This window comes from Myotis yumanensis, unplaced genomic scaffold (assembly GCF_028538775.1).
Source record: "Myotis yumanensis isolate MYYU_CA2020_CCGP unplaced genomic scaffold, mMyoYum1.0.hap1 SCAF_3, whole genome shotgun sequence".
Lineage (NCBI taxonomy): Eukaryota > Metazoa > Chordata > Mammalia > Chiroptera > Vespertilionidae > Myotis > Myotis yumanensis.
Genome location: NW_027223754.1, coordinates 199385123 through 199398845, shown reverse-complemented (window position 1 = coordinate 199398845; position 13723 = coordinate 199385123).

The window sequence follows — 13723 nt, the reverse complement described above, 5'->3', positions numbered from 1 at the left end:
ATACAATTTTAAAGGTAAAAATAGATGTGAAATCTGAAAATTTTTCTGGAAAATGTCATAGAGCAAGATGGGTAAACTATTAAATATACCATGCCATATCAACATAAAAAAATATCATGCAGCTATTAAAAGGAAAATATGAAGCTTTATTTGTCCACAAAAAAAAAATGTTCAGGCTGCATTTCTCTGTGAAAAGAGATGATTACAAATAGAGTGTATTTTTATGGCATCATTTTGTAAAATATATGCATGTTTATATATGCCTAGAAAAAGATTGGAAGGAGCCCAGATCGATGTGGCTCGGTTGGTTGGGCACTGTCCTGGGCACCATAGGTTGCCAGTTTGATTTCCTGTCAGGGCACATGCCCTAGTTGTGGGCTTGAGCCCTCAATCCCAGGTAGGGTGTGTGCAAGAGGCAGCCTATCGATGCTCTCACATCAATGTCTCTCTCTCTCTCTCTCTCACTCCCCCTCTCCTTTCTTCTCTCCCTAAAAATCAATTATTATATGTATATTATAAAAAGAAAAAGAAAAAGTTGGAAGTCAATACAAAGAATTAAAGGTGGTTATTATGCCTTTATATTTATACTTTGCGAGCTTTTTACAAGAGGTATGAATTATGTGTGTAAAATTTCTTTAAATGAAGCAATTTCCATTTTGAACAAAAAACGTGATGATCAAAGAAGTTCCTGACCAAGTGATTATGGAAAATTAATCAGCTATTATACCCACAGGTTTATAGTTAATTAGGAACTAATTAACATGGAACTCTTTGGCTGGGGCTAGGACTTCTATTTGCGTAGGGATAACAGAAGTCTACTAAAGGCAGAGAACACTGGGAGAAGAGAAAAAGAAGTCTGCCAGGTAGGCAAAGTGCTTCAGGCACCTTGACCATGAGAGTCAATGTGGAGGACATGTTGCAGAAGGAAATAGAAAGCTTACCTCACCCTGTATCAGTGTCGAATTCATCTGCCACGTTCCAGTTTTCCTAGCTCTTCAATTCAGAGAGAGGGTTTTCCCCCTCGATTTTCCCTCAGCTGGATATTCTGCCTACATGTTGATTTATGTAAACTACATGAATTGTGGAGGCTAAAGAGTTACAAGATCGGCAGTCTCCAAGCTGGAACCCCAGGAGTGTCCACGTGTAGTTCTGGTCCAAGCAGAGAGCCCTGAGAACCAGGCGAGCCTATGGTATAAAGGTCAGTCCAAAAGCTGGCTGGTTTGAGACCCAAGAAAAGCTGATGTTTCAGTCTAAAATCAAAGGCTGAAAAAGATCCATGTCTAGCTCGGGCAGTCAGGCAAAAGTTCCTTCTTACTGAGCCTGTTCATGTCTTCCTTCAACTGGATGAGGTCCATCTACATGAAAAGGAGGCCAATTTGCTTCACTAAGGCTACTGATTCAAATGTTCATCTCATCCAGGAACACCCTTACAGACACACTAAGAAGAATATTTAGCCAAATGTCTGGGCACCCGATGGCCCAGTGAAGTTGACACATAAAATTAACCATTTTCAAATCGACCCCTTATCAACTTGGTACCCACGTGCATCTCCTTAAATCAATAAATATTTATATAGTTAATATAATGATTGTTTATTTGCTATTTTTCCTGTGCAATTTTAAATATGTAGGAGTAGCAAAATTACTATACTAAAACATAGTCATTTGACTAATTTATACCCTAGAAGTTTGTATTTTCAAGTGATTGAAAACTTATTGTTTAGACTTCTAATCGAGAAAATGAGGAATCAAGTTATATTTGGGGTCCCTTCATTGAAGTGAATATGGTTTTTCTATGATGTTGGTATGTCATTTATCCCTCAAGAAAACCTTGAGAGAGAGAGAGCAATATCTACATTATAATGATAAATAAATTGTGTCTCAAAGAATTTAAGTCACTGTCCAAGACTGAAGATTCAAACTCACTCTAGTGTATATTCTCAGAGGAAACCTAACACATTTTTAAAAGTATAACAGCCTTATATTTTGTTATTAATATTTCTTATGCCATAAGTCTCATTGTAATGCTATTTCACTTATTTAATTTACTCAAGATTTCCTTTCTCCTACAAATTACTCCTCAGGTAGTTACCGTTTTCTCACCGAAAGCCATATGGCAATCTAAGAAATAATTGTATAAGTTCTCTTATTTATTGCAATGAAAATTAGTCTCTTTTTACTCCACAAGTCAACTGAGCCAAATAAGTTACTCAGTATGGAGGTCATAAGATAGCAAAAGTATTTTTATGAGATGGAATGACATATTCCTTCTGCCACTCAGTGGATATGATAGGTATTCTTGCCCTATAAAAATATTTTTACATCATCCTGATATCATGTAGTCCCTACATATAAATGCTTCTAAAAATATCCATAAAAGCATTGGGTTGCTTTTGCCTTTGAAAGAGATTAGCAGGGAGAAACCTAAAAGAAATAATAATTTCCTAAGACCAAATGAATAGAACGAAAGGTTTTCCTTGTATTTTAAAGTGCCTTACATATTTGAAAGTATAGCAATATAATAATTCCTTATAAATAATCAAAGAAACACTAATGTATTTTACATTGATCATTTAACCTTCTAGTTCTAGATTAGGTTGATTTCCTAGTGATTTTAATAAAATGCCACACATAATATAATGAACAACATAAACTGGTGAACAAAAAGAGATCCAGAGACAGAGAACCATCTATCAGACCATCAGTCCTCAGAGGGAAGGCAGGGGAGGGTGGGGAAGGGGAGAGATCAACCAAAGGACTTGTATGCATGCATATAAGCCTAACCAATGGACACAGACACTAGGGGGGTGAGGACACGAGTTGGGGGCGGGGGGTGAGGGGCAATGGGAGGATAAGGACACACATGTAATACATTAATTAATAAAGGGAAAAAAAGATAGGTATTAGAAAAAAATAAAATGCCACACAAATTAATAAATCATGCCACTGTCTTTGAAGAAAGACTCAGTCAGCGTACCAAAAAAAAGACAATGAATAAAATAAGCAATGTGATAGATATGTAAAATATATCTACTTCCCAAAAGGCCATGAAGCAGCAAACAATAAATACACATAAAAGCATACATGAGCTTTTTAAATGGAACAGTTGCATCCTCAGGTTCTCTATCCAGAAAGGTAAGTAACTAGTCCATATAATAGTACATCACAGGTTTGTTATGTGGAGAAATTGGATCAGAAGGACTCTAACTTAGGTTAAAGGGCAGAGTGAAGTGTGAAGCTGAAAACCTTAATATTAAGTGAACATCTGCTTACTGAATAGTAAGATCCCAGACCCTTATTCAACCTACTCTGAGAAACCCCCAAAACTAGGAATTTGTCTCTCCAGGGTCTCTCTATGAGTATATTAACGACTTTTGTTAATAACACTGAATAATACACTTAGCAGATGTTTTTCTCCAGAATGATAATGTTGTGAAGATCTGGCATCAGCACAGGTAGAAAACATATATTAACGTATTCCTAAGGTAGTCTTTACATCAGCAGACAGTATAGCACAGTAGAAAGAATTAGATTGACCTGAGTACAGACAATGGAACACTCATTAGCTGGATGACTTTAGAAAAAATATATAAATTATTCTTTCAGTTTTTCTATTGATATAAATGAGAAATGGGGCTGCTGACACCATAGTGTGGTAAGAGAGAGAGAGAGAGAGAGAGAGAAAAGAAGAAGAAGAAGAAGAAGAAGAAGAAGAAGAAGAAGAAGAAGAAGAAGAAACATATTAATATTGCAGTAAGCTCTAAGTGCTAGTCCATTGTTCTCATCCATAATTGATACATCTTAATGGCATAAGTGACTTGAGTCATTTAACAGCTTCTATTGGGTCCTCTCCTTCCTCCAGAAGCTGACATTGAGACAAGAACATGAATATTAGTAGTTTGAGAGGAGGTTGCAAGAAACAGCATTAGGGGAAGAGGGAAGTATAAGGACATGTCTCAGCATTATTTCAATTATGCAGTAAAGAAGCAGAGGTAAGTACTTATGAAATCCCATCTGTCATTGACTAAGAGCTGCTCCTAAGAGGCCATTACCCTGAGCACTTCCAATGTACCCCTCACATCCTCAGAGTGAGCTCTGGCAACCAGAAAAATGCTCTTGGGAAAAGAATCAGTATCAATTATCTATAAATATAAAAGGCTAAGTGACCATCTGATTGTCTGACCGGCTGACCAGCCAGTACATATGACGCACACAGAACACCAGGGGGCAGATGCTCAACACAGGAGCTGCAAAGCTGCGGTGACTTGGCAGTGGTGGTTCTCGGGTTGTGCACCCCAGAACCAGAGAGAAGCGAGCCTGACTCCTCATGGGGGCCATGAGATTCCACCTTGGCCGTGGGTTACGTTGTTGCTGGGGGCACTGTTGGCCCAAAATCTGGTTTACTGTCGAGCTGCAGTGACTTGGCAGTAATTCATTTTCTTTCAATATTCACGAATCCGTGCCCCGGGTCATTAGTCTTTTATAATTGTAACTGATGATATTTCCAACTCTCCAAATTTCATCCCAATAAAATTAAATCATGAAACTGGAACATCATAAATACTTCCTGAGCAAGGGAGACAGACATTAATAAAACTTTCATATTGCGAAAATTAGAAACCCCAATTTCTTGGATAAGCTTCAGTTATAGAAATATGTTACAATTTACTTGATATTGAGAGAATTTAAATACTATGCTGAAACTGCCTTCTCAGAAAGATAAAGTTGTTTAGAGACTATTTAAATTTTTATGACCACAGAAGTACCAAGAACAAAGAGAACTTTGGGAAATTGGCCAGGCATGTCAAAGGTCTTTAAAATTAAACTATACATGCTCTGATCTTTGTTATTGTAGTTTAAAAATCAAGTGAACTTTTGTCATTCTTTTGGCTGCCCAGCATGTGAACCCCTTCCTATGTTTGGGGAATTCTTGACCTTATGAGTCTTGGTAGGATGCAGAAATAGTCTCCCAGTATAAAAATTGAAGTTACAGATAATTGTTTTTCTAGCTTTCTTTATAGCCAACATAGGCGCATGAGCAAACCTCAGCTAATTTGAAGTCCCCTTCAATGTACAGAAGCAGGAATGGTAGACAACTGTCTCTGAATGCAATGACAGTTGTAGCAAGTTAGTTTCTGGGGCCAGCAATGATGGATGCTAGTTCTGTTCAGTGACATGTGAGATGACGTAACTTGAGGCATCTAGTGATTGGTAACAATGACAGCAATGTCCTCACTTGACCAGGTCTTTGATGTGGTTTGGTCTTTATGATCCAAAGGCTGCATGGTCTTCAGGCTTCTCAGAAATTCTGTAAGCAATCTAATATCTTTCAATAAATTCCAGTGAGTATTTCAGTGAGTCAAAGCTGATTTCAGTTAGCTACAACCAAGAAAGTTTACTGCTTCAAAATTTAGTACCAGGAAGTGGGGTGTTGTCGGTAGCAAATGCTAAAATATGGAATTGGCAATATCAGATTTCTGAACTTGTATTAATACAGTGCTGCTTGGTACTAAGAAAACACATCTTTGAATGCCCATTTCAGATACCATTATACGAAAAAAATAAATTGGCAGATTATCCCAAAAGGCAGAACCAGGAATCATGAAGAACATAATAAAGGGTATTCCCTGAAGAGAATGGAAATAGGACCAGTCCCATTGATTGATCAGGGAATCTACTCCTCCCCAGGCAGGAATCTCACCATTCCTGTGCAGTTGGATGAAATGTGTGTTATGGGAAAGCAATTGGGATTTGTGTTCTGTTCTTGTCCTTTTTCACTCTGATCTTATATTATTGTCTATTGCTGGACTATGAAGAGCAAAAATAGTCACAGATCAGAGGAGACTACTGAATGTTTGTATTAACCATGTTTTTAGTTTCTGTAAACTTGATGTTTTGCATCTGCCCTGTATGCACATGCCAGACACACCTGGTTTTCTGGACAACCCAATCATATGCCTGAGTCACCTTGCCTTAGCCAACTGCCACTCTCATCTTCCCCACACCTCTCCAGGGAGAGTCCTCTGGTCCACTGCAATTTTTAAATTACAAACCAACCAATTTAGAGTCTATATTAAGCATGTCAAACTCGCAGCCCACGGGCCTCATACAGCCCACAAGTATTTTTGCAGCCCGGTCAATATAAGAAATGTTTTAATATATTTCTTTAATACATTTAATATAAGGTATGTAAAAAATGTTTTAATAATAATTTTGTAACTTAATTTTTACAATATCCTGTTATACATAATTATTAATAACAAACTACAACATTCGCTAATGATTGATTACTATAATTGTGTTGCATTCATTTCCCTTATGTGCCTTATACGCAAATGCAGCATTTCTCTCCACTAATACTAGCAGTGAATATTTTAGCAGCTGATTGCCGCTTCATTAGTCTTGGACTGACTTGTTTGGTGTGTGCAACAGGAAATTTGCTTTCAGAGAACAAGAAAAATAGATTTATTTGTGTTACGCTTATTAATTTGTGAAATTATTCAGTGTTAGGTGAGTTAATGTTCTTGAGGTCAAAAGTCATTCCAGCACTTTGAGGAACAGTTTTCAAACCAGAAAGTAACATTATCCATGTAAGCATTGGAAATATTTGGGGTCCATTTTATATTTTCAATGTCTAGAGCATCGGTTCTCAACCTGTGGGTTGCAACCCCTTTGGCGGTCAAATGACCCTTTCACAGGGGTCACCTAAGACCATCCTGCATATCAGATATTTACATTATGATTCATAAAAGTAGCAACATTACAGTTATGAAGTAGCAACGAAAATAATTTTATGTTTGGGTCACAACATGAGGAACTGTATTTAAAGGGCCAGAAGGTTGAGAACCACTGGAAAGGAGAGATTTTAGGGCTGTTAAAAAATTGGCACTGTCTTTTAAAAGCAATTTAAAAAGCAATGAAAAAGAAACTCGGAGAAACCAAGATGGCGGCATAGGTTAACGCCGGAGTGTGCTGCCTCGACCAACCACTTCAAAAATACAACTAAAAGACGGAACAGACATCATCCAGAACCACAGGAAGGCTGGCTGAGTGGAAGTTCTACAACTAGGAGGAAAGAGAAAAGCATACCGAGACTCAGAGGAGGCGCAGTGCTGAAGTAAAATACTGAGGTGCGGAGTGCATGCGGAGCGGGCTGGTGGCTGAGGGCGAGGTTGTCTGTTTCAATCGGGAGGGAGCCTCAGACTCTGAGCTCCAGATCCGGGTGAGTCTCTAGGGACCCAGACTCAAACGGGAGAAGTGGGACTGTCTGGCTTCGGTCAGAAGTCGAAGGCAGCTTTCTCTCCGAGGTTTGCAGCGGTTGCTGGGACTCTGAGAGGCAGAGCCCCTGGGGACGGACCGAGAGCAGCCATAACTGCTTGCTCCACCCGCCCTGTTGATCCCCTGGGACCCACCCCACCCAAGCCCTGCACAGAGGGATTTGCCGGATAGCCTCAGGCAAAGGCTAGATTAGCACCTCCCTAGAGGACAGAAGTTCTCCCACTGCAGACACAGCTGATTCGCACAGCCAGTTGGCCTGGAAGTCAAATCTCCCCTAGTATTACCTACAACAATCAAGGCTTAACTACAACAAGACTGCGCACAAAGACCACTAGGGGGTGCACCAAGAAAGCATAAAAAATGCGAAGACAAAGAAACAGGACACAGATGTCAGAATTGGAGGATATGGAGCTCAAAACCACACTTTTAAGGTCTTTCAATAATTTTCTAGAAACTGCTGATAAACTTAATGAGATCTATAAGAAATCTAATGAGACCCTCGATGTTGTGATAAAGAACCAACTAGAAATTAAGCATACACTGACTGTAATAAAGAATATTATACAGATACCCAACAGCAGACCAGAGGAGCGCAAGAATCAAGTCAAAGATTTGAAATGCGAAGAAGCAAAAAACACCCAACCAGAAAATCAAAATGAAAAAAGAATCCAAAAATACAAAGATAGTGTAAGAAGCCTCTGGGACAGCTTCAAGGGTACCAACATCAGAATTATAGGGGTGCCAGAAGATGAGAGACAGCAAGATATTGAAAACCTATTTGGAGAAATAATGACAGAAAACTTCCCCCACCTGGTGAAAGAAATAGACTTACAAGTCCAGGAAGCACAGAGAACCCCAAACAAAAGGAATCCAAAGAGGACCACACCAAGACACATTATCATTAAAATGCCAAGAGCAAAAGACAAAGAGAGAATCTTAAAAGCAGCAAGAGAAAGAAACTCAGTTACCTACAAGGGAATACCCATACGACTGTCAGCTGATTTCTCAACAGAAACTTTGCAGGCCAGAAGGGAGTGGCAAGAAATATTCAAAGTGATGAATGCCAAGAACCTACAACCAAGAGTACTTTATCCAGCAAAGCTATCATTCAGAATTGAAGGTCAGATAAAGAGCTTCACAGATAAGGAAAAGCTAAAGGAGTTCATCACCACCAAACCAGTATTATATGAAATGCTGAAAGGTATCCTTTAAGAACAGGAACAAGAAGAAAAAGGTAAAGATACAAATTATGAACAACAAATATGCATCTATCAACAAGTGAATCTAAAAATCAAGTGAACAAATAATCTGATGTACAGAATGAACTGGTGATTATAATAGAATCAGGGACATAGCAAGGGAATGGACTGACTATTCTTGGGGGGGGAAAGGGGTGTGGGAGATGCGGGAAGAGACTGGACAAAAATCGTGCAACTATGGATGAGGACAGTGGTGGGGAGTGAAGGTGGAGGGTGGGGTGGGAACTGGGAGGAGGGGAGTTATGGGGGGAAAAAGAGGAACAAATGTAATAATCTGAACAATAAAGATGTAACTTAAAAAAAAAAAAGAATAAACTCATGGAATATCCAGCAACATTGATTAAATTCATAGATATGATATTGAGGAAAGTAAGACCAGATGCAAAAGAGAAAATACTGTGTGATTCCATCCTATATAATAAAAGAGAAAACATGCAAATTAACCGTCCCTCTGCTATACCCAAGCCACGCCCACCAGCCAATCAGGAGCAAGTATGCAAATTAACCCAACTGAGATGGCGGCAGTCACAGAACTGGAGTGAGCAGGAGGCTTGGGTTGCCCCCGGCAATGGAGGAAGCCAAGCTTCCCACCTGCCTGGCTGGCCCTGGGCTCTGCTCAAGGCTACAAAGTTTCAATTATAGAAGATAAATAAATCCCAGAAAAAAGAAAAAAGAAAAAAAGGAGAGGCTGGGAGCTTGGGTCATCTGGGGGCATGGCCAGCCTGAAAACAGCCCTCAGCCCCTCACCCAGGCTGGCCACACCCCAATGAGGTGAGGGTCCCCACTGAGGGGCTTGACCAGCCTGCAAACAGCCATCAGCCCCTCACCCAGGCTGGCCAGGCACCCCAGCGGGACCCCCACCCTGATCTGGGACACCCTTCAGGGCAAACCAGCTGCCCCCACCCATGCACCAGGCCTCTATCCTATATAATAAAAGGGTAATATGCAAATTGACCCTAATAGCAGAACGACTGGGAATGACTGGTCACTATGACACACACTGACCACCAGGGGGCATACACTCAATGCAGGAGCTGCCCCCTGGTGGTCAGTGTGCTCCCACAGGGGGAGCTCTGCTTAGTCACAAGCCAGGCTGAAGGCTGTCAGCACAGCGGTGGTGGCGGGAGCCTCTCCTGCCTCTTCAGCAGAGCTAAGGATGTCCGACTGCAGCTTAGGCCTGCTCCCTGCTGGCAAGTGGACATCTCCTGAGGGCTTCCAGGCTGCCAGAGGGATGTCTGACTGCCAGCTTAGGCCTGCTCCCCCAGGGAGCAGGCCTAAGCCGGCAGGTGGACATCCCCCGAGGGGTCCCAGACTGCAAGAGGGCACAGGCTGGGCTGAGGGACACCCCCCCAAGTGCACAAATTTTTGTGCCCCAAGGGTCTAGTTTATAATAATGTTCAAGAAGGTGGACATAGATTGGGAAAGAGAGTGAGAGAACCTTATGGAGTGCTGGAAGTGTTGTTTTTCTTAATCTAGATAATTATTATGCGGGTGTCTATCTCATTCTATACAGTTAAGGTTAGGTATAATAATGCTCCACCTTAATGCACTTTATTCACTTTATATATATGAGTGCCCAATCAAACAAGTAATTGCTGCCCAGTTTGGCTTAGTGCATAGAGCATCAGCCTGTGAACCAAAGGGTCCCAGGTTTGATTCTAGTCAAGGGCATGTACCTCGGTTGCAGGCTCCTCCCCGGCCCAAGCCCTGGTCAGGAGGCAACCAATCGATGCAAGAGGCAACCAATCGATGTATTTCTCTCACATCGATATTTCTTTCTGTTCAGATGAGCCCTTCAGGCTGGTATTGGATATAGGAAGAATAATGGAAAGAATATGTTTATGAACTTTTATTGTCGCTGACTAAATGATTAAACCCTTTTCATTTCCTCTTTGCAATCTGTGGTCAAATTTAGCCTTAGCTAGTTTGGTTCAGTGGATAGAGCATCAGCCTGTGGATTGAAGGGTCCTGGATAAGATTCTGGTCAAGGGCACATGCACAGGTTTTGGGTTCGATCCCCAGTGAGGGGCATGCAGGAGACAGCTGATCAAGTATTCTCTGTCATCATTGACGTTTCTATCTTTCTCTCTCCCTTCCTCTCTGAAATCAATAAAAAAATATATATATATATTTTAAATTTATGTTCTTTATTAATGTTTTATAAAGCATATTTTCTTTGTGGGAGAATGAGTGTAATTGCTGAGTCCTACTTTAATGTTAGCACTAATTGAAACTGTCTTAGTCTGTTCAGATTGTTATAATAGCATTCTATAAACTGGGTAGCTTATAAACAACATAAATTTATTTCTCACAGTTCAAGAGACTAGAAAGTCCAAGACCAAGGTGCCAGAGCATTCCGTGTCTGGTGAGAGCCACTTCCTGATTCAAAGATGGCTGTCTTCTTGTACCTTCACATGGTGGAAAGGGAAGGAAAGCTCTCTGGGGATCACTTTTATAAGGACACTCAAACTATTCACAAGGGTTCCACTCTCATGACTTAATCATCTCCCAAAGACCCCCACTTTCCAATGCCATCACATTGGGGGTAGCTTTCAACATGAATTTCAGGGGTGTACACATTCAGTCTATAACAGAAACCCAGATTACATGTAGAGATGACCAATATCAAGTTAGCCTTCATCTAATCACTCTGGATCTATCATGTTGTTGATTTTGTTTGTTTGTTTTTTTCTGCTGAATTTATTGGGGTAACATTGGTTAATCACATCATATACACTTCAGGTGTACATTATAATACACCTATATACTCAACCGTGTGCTCACAATTCAATATCTAGCTTCCTTCCGTTACCACATATTTGACCTCCTTTACATTCTTTGTCTTCTCCCCACCCACTTCCTCTCTGGTAGCTACCATTCTGCTGTTTCTAACTATGCGTTTGTTGCTTTTTGTTTTATAACCCACACATCTTCTTTTTCTTTAAGAGTCCCTGGGGAAGAGCACCAGGAGGACACAAAGAAAAAGAGGTGAGTGGGAATGCTACAAATTGGAAAGGGCAGGCTCCAGGGAGTTCTTGGCCTGGATGAAAATGGCTCATGTGGTCTAGGAAGCTCTCTTGCTTCACAGTTATATGGATGGAACAGGCATGAACCTGCCAAGCAGGAAGTAAGAAGCAAAGTATTTCTTCCCAGGGTTCCTTATGTAATGTGGAGATTAAACCATAGCTTTCAAGCCAGACTGACTAAATTCTGGTTTTACTCTAGGTTTAGTATTTGCTAGTTTCTATCATTTATCAGTCTTTTTCCTTTTCAACTTCCAGTTTGGTCTCAGCTGGACTTGTTCAAGGGAAAAAGGAGATCATGTTCCAGGTTTGCACCAGAAAGATAATGGGGCAAGAGCCCCTCCCTGTGGCTTAGTGGCAGGAGAGCAAGAAGCATTAGCTTCTGGATCTACTCTATGGAAGAAAGAAATGAAAGGAAATAATCTTTAAGAGGCATAAGCTTTCCTTAAGTTTGGTAGCATTTTCCTTAGACCATTGTTTCTTTGGCACCACAGGTTATAGATCATAAGGTCCCAAGTGCATAGAAAATATCAGTTCAGGGTAGCCACTGAAGATTGGAAAGCCATTAAGTGTATATTAGCATGAAATAAACACTATCATCACAAATCAGTTTTGGTTTTATTGCTAAAGCCATAAGGTGTTAGTGATTTTTTGTTCATTTGTTTAGTATGGCAGGAAAATGTTTAAGTGAATATATAAATCAAGTAATCTCTTCAGACATTGTTAATCTAGAAAAAAAGCATTGTATATAGTCAATACTAAGAGCAAGGACAGTTAGTCTATGCTTTCATATAAGCCTTGATCATTTTATCTTTTGCTGGGAGAGTATCTCACCACGTTGCTATAGATTATATGCTATTATTTTTTAAAAGTATGTTTTTATTGATTTCAAAGAGAGGAAGGGAAAAGGATAGTGAGATAGTAACATTGATGAGAGAAGTGTCAATCGACTACTTTCTGCACGCCCCCTACTGGGGATTGAGCTTGCAACCTCGGCATGTGCCCTGTCCGGGAATCAAACCAGGACCTCCTCTTTCATGACTCAACACTCAGCCACTGAGCCACACTGGCTAGGCAATTATATGCTATTTAATAAAAAATAGCAACAATGAAGTTCTTCTCTTCAGCATTTGCATTAAGAGAAAAATCCTAGAGATTCCAAAATGGCAGTGGAGTAAGTGGAAGCTCCACTGACTTGCTTCCAGGACCAAACTGGACTTATAACTAGAATACAGAAAAACCATCCTGAATAATCAACTGAAGACTAGCCGGAGAGAACCCTGATAACCAAGGATGAAAGTGGAGACTGCATAGAGACTGGTAGGAAGTACAGAGGTGTGAAAGGGCTGACCCACTGCCACAGACAGCAGCTGAAGTTCTAGAGGGATAGCTCAGCTGTGGGGAGTTCTCACTGAGAATTCTGGGGTCTAAACCCAAGCTGGGCTCCCCAGCCCAGGGCACCAGAACTAAGAAAGGTGACCACAGAATATCTGGCTGTGAATAGCATCAGGGTTGCTGTCTTCTAGGGAGAGATGGCTAGAAATACAGGCAACCTCTTAAACAGCCATTGCACAGAATTATGTGTGCAGCACTCACCTTGGGTTCCAGCAGAGTGAAGGCAGAGTGGATTGGACTGTGTGAACAGAAGCCAGGGATAGGGGCTCTGGGATTATAACTCAGAAGCCAGACTCCCATTTCCTGTGCTGAGTCATTCCCTCATTTTGCAGAGGACATCTTTCTCCAGCAGACCTTTACCATCCAGGCAGCTTTTGCCTGGAGCAGGGAGGGGGAAGCAATTGCCTCACCCTATTGGAAAACTGTTGACTTACCCTGTGGGGCTTATGAGGCCCATTAAGAGAGTGCGAATAACAATCAGCCTGCAGGCAGAAGCAATTGCCCTACCCTGTTGGAAAATCTCTCACCCCATCCTGTGGTTGATGGCCTGAGGTTAATCAGACTGAATAATAATCAGACTGCAGGAAGAGGCAGGTCTCTGGAGCCTATAAGTCTTTGCCTGATCTAATTCAGGGCTTGGAACTAGAAAAAGCAGACCTTAGTGTACATCTTGCTCCTTTCCAAAGGCAGCCAGCCCCAACAGAGGAAGCCACAAGCTGTGGATTGCTGATAGCTCCAAACAGGGGACTCAGGGCCAGTCAAAAACAG